This window comes from Malania oleifera, chromosome 12, assembly GCF_029873635.1.
Source record: "Malania oleifera isolate guangnan ecotype guangnan chromosome 12, ASM2987363v1, whole genome shotgun sequence".
NCBI classification, from domain to species: domain Eukaryota; kingdom Viridiplantae; phylum Streptophyta; class Magnoliopsida; order Santalales; family Ximeniaceae; genus Malania; species Malania oleifera.
The window spans coordinates 29,720,818-29,724,917 of record NC_080428.1 but is presented as its reverse complement, the minus strand read 5'-3'; the positions used below and the strand labels follow the sequence as shown (position 1 = coordinate 29,724,917).

The 4,100-nt window shown below is 36.1% G+C and overlaps 1 non-coding gene across 1 annotated transcript; it reads left to right on the top strand.

Annotated features, from left to right (window-relative positions):
- Nucleotides 1-1,876: 1,876 nt before the first annotated feature.
- Nucleotides 1,877-1,982, top strand: LOC131145262 (small nucleolar RNA R71). Its single transcript, XR_009134048.1, has one exon. It is a non-coding gene; the product is annotated as a small nucleolar RNA R71 (small nucleolar RNA).
- The last annotated feature ends 2,118 nt before the right edge of the window (nt 1,983-4,100 follow it).

The following is a 4,100-nucleotide window of genomic DNA, read 5'->3' as shown; positions in this document are numbered from 1 at the left end:
TTTCTAAATAATCAAGGCATATGAAAGTGATAACTTTTATTATTATACGTATTTGGGGAAAACCAAAGTGAGTAGCTTAATCATATCTGTTTCCAAAAAATTATATATATGTTGAGTTAAATAAAATTATGAAGATGACCAGAACTAATTTGTAGCAAAAATATATTTTTCTCGGGCAATTTATCGTATTTCGAATTAACGTTGAAATCTTGTGGCATGAGAATGATTTATTTTTATTGTATAGTGGAATCTTAGGATTTTTATGGTAATATACTGTGAGAATGTGGTTTCATACTTATTTATATAAATATTGGGAATGTTGTGAAATATGAAATGATGGTTTTATACGGAGCTATGAAATGTGAAATGACGGTTTTATACGGAATTGTGAAATGTGAAATGATGGTTTTATACCAAGCTGTGAAATGACAATTTTGTGCTGGGTTGTGAATGTTTGGAAAATACTGATGTGATATGCATGTTATGAAAATGAGATCATGACACTGTTTTTATTACTTAAATTGCATTATATGGTTTAGAACACACGAGGACTAGATGTAATGAGAGCACGGTACCGTTGCTAGTGAATGAGCTAGTGCAACCACACTGTACTGCAAAGTGTTGGTAATGGAAAGTTGATTTGGCTGTGAAAAGTTGTTGTACCCCCTGGAGTCAGGACCAGGCTGGGTAGGCAAATTGGACTTGTAGACGAGACATTTTGACTTAGCCTGGTGGTAGGCCAGCCATGGCAAAGCCCAGTCTTCGAACCACACAACCCAATCATGTGGGTCTATTATATGATGATTTTGTTAGTCCAAAAGGGTGGTTCTTCTACACATATATGTGAATTTTTCTAAATGGTGTTAATTAGTGAGTTGAACTATATTGTGAAATAAAATGTGTATTTTCAACTGTATAGGTGTAAGTTATATTTTTACGAATGCTATGTTGGTCAAATAAAGTAAATTAATGAATGGGTTGATTTTACTGACACTCATATTAGCCACACATTAATAATAATCTATTTCGTCTTACTAAGAAGTGACTCACCCTAATAAATATATCAACTTATCAGTGCCTTCAAGGAATCAAGCTTAAGAGCTCTAGAGCGGAACGTAGACGATCTCGCAGCGGGTGAGTGTTGGTGGAACATCAATCTTCTTATATTAGATGTTTTTCGATTTTATGGTCTATAATATGAATCTTCGGTATCATAGATGTATTGGTTGTGAGGTAGTACTCTAGTATGTATGGAATGGATGGTCTTTTTGCTTTTGTTGTATGTGTTAAAATTGTTTTGTAGAAAGAATGCACCTGGGACCCCTTTTTGGGATCAGGTGATCGTAAATGGGGTATTAGAAATATTGTAATATTGTATGTGAATAAATGTATTATTGTTAATATGTTAACTTGAAATTTTGGGGCATTACATGGTGGGCTTGCTGGTCACGGCATGGTTGACCTATTCTATAAAAAAGACTCCTTTTCCATAATTAAATATCATGAGGGGTGGACCAAGTCGCACCAGTTGAAGCCCTCGTCGCACCTTTGATTGAGACACTAACCTAAGACCTACTCTAGAGACTCTAGACTTTAACTTACCATATAATGTACCACCCAATGAATCAAAGACTAAAGTAAATAAGAAAAGCAAGCAAGTTGCATCCCATAAGTGCTAAGTTTATCATCTTCATCTAGACCCAATGAATGCTAGTGTTGAACACACCCAGGTTCGACAATGGGAATCTCCTCCACTAGTCCCTTACTAACCCTCTTCTCATCGTTCGTGAGGAAAGTACTGCCACATGATGCATCGACCATGGCTTTATCATGCTTAGCTAACACCTAATAGAATGTATGAACTAATGGCCTAGGGACTTGATGATGTGGGCACTTACACAAAAGGCCACTAAAATGTTCCCACTTCTCAAAAAATTGCTCACCATCAATCTGTGTGAAACTAGTGATAGCCTTCCTAAGCTAGTTAGTCTTCCCAATTGGGAAGTACTTTTTTAAGAAATTCGTGTTGCATGGTGGCCGAGGTGGTCATCAAGTTCGGCACTAAAGAATTCAGCTAATATTTGGCTTTGTATTTTAGAGATAACGAAAATAGCCTAAGGCGGAGGGCATCATCACCAAAATTGGATATGCGGATTGTGGCGCAAATTTCAAGGAACTCACCAAGATGCTTATATGGATTTTCAATTGAATTCCCAAAGAAGTTTGGAAGCATTTAGATGGTTGAGGTCTTGATTTCGAATTGCATTGCCTCGACATTCGAGAACTGGATGCAAGATGGCAAAGTGTATGCATTAGGGATGAAATAGTCCCTTAAAGGCCAAAGAGGTTGCTCCTCTATCATAGGTCAATGGGGTGCAAGAGGTTCTAGGTTTTGGTTTTGATTATGGTAAGCAGGAACCGATTGGCATTCGGCTATGGCTTTAGAATCAGACGACTCAGCTAACTCTATACTAGAAGTAGATTTCCTAACTGACCTACTAGATCTGTCAATCAAAGGGTCTATAGGTACTAGTTTGGGATCTAGAGATCTCAAACCCTACATGCAACAACTTAGCACATAAAATCAAGCCTCCAAATTTCAAACAAAAATAAAAATAAACTAAATTAATTAAAAAAATCATGTAATAAACTATACTAGTTTTGGCTCACTATCGTGAGTGAGTCTTTGGGAACAGTGCCAAAATTTGGTAGGCTTGCCAAGGCTTGAGTCCTTAACTACCAAAGATAAAATTTATAAAACTAACTAAGCCTAAGTTCAGTAGAACAATGAGTAAGTCAAGTGTCGATCCTCTGGGACTCAGTGGAGCGGTTAACCAAATTAATCTAGTTTACTATGCTTGAACAAGATGAAAAGATTGGTTTTCTATTAAACTACAAAAGTAATGGAAAATTGAGTTAATGAGTAATAACTAGGTTCGATCAATTATCCATAGTAGGGTTTCATAGATAAGTAATTCACTTGAGTAGCATAGGGTAGTAGGGTTCACACCAATCATCCATAGCACGATCGAGAGAATGGGGTATGTAGCCATCATGAATTACTTTTTAACGTAATTTGCTTAAGTGGCATAGGGTAGCCGAGTTCGCACTAATCGTCCAGAGCAAGATTGGGAGAACAAGGTATACCCTATTTGGCAAACATGGATTCCCTTTTAACAATCGTACCCTATTATGCACAATTAACTAAATCCTAGCTATGCTGTTTTAGACTAGGGTTTCATTACAACAAGAGAATCAAGCAAGTTAGTTATTCATGGTGCAGGAAACTGAAAGTAAAGACAAGGTATTGAAAGACGAAATTGAAAGCATGACTTTTATTGAAATTCAGAATTGAAATACAAATCAGGAATGAAACTGAATTGAACATGAAACTTGAAATTAAACAAAGCAATGTTAATTAACAATTGAATTGAAATCTAATCTAAACAGCACCTAATGACACTCTAGGTATGTCATCCAACATAATCCTCATCTGAATATCTAATCATTTCAAATGTTGTATCTTTAGGATACCCTAAACCTAAGTCTATAGTACCTATCAAATACCTTAAGATTCTTTTAATAGCTATATGATGAGATTCTTTTGGTGCTGCTTGAAATCTAGCACACATGCAGACACTGAACATAATGTCAGGTCTACTGGCTGTCAAATAAAGCAAGCTACCTATCGTGCCTCCATGGTATTTAACATCTACCAATTTTCCTTGCTCATCTTTGTCTAGGTTGATGGAAGTGCTCATTGGGGTTCCCAATGGCTTGCCACCTTCTATATCAAATGCGTTGAGCAAGTATTTTATGTATTTTTATTGATTTATGAATGTTCCATTTTTGGCTTGTTTAATTTGAAGACCAAGGCAATGCATCAATTCACCCATCATGCTTATTTCAAACTCATCTTTCATGCATGTAGCAAATTATTTCCATAATTCCTCATTTGTAACACCGAATATAATATCATCAAGGTAGATTTGTATGATGAGCATATCGGCGACCTTAGATTTTATAAACAAGTTAGTATCCATTTTACCTCTAGTGAAACCGTTTTCTAACAAAAAGCCACTCAACCTTTCATACCAAGC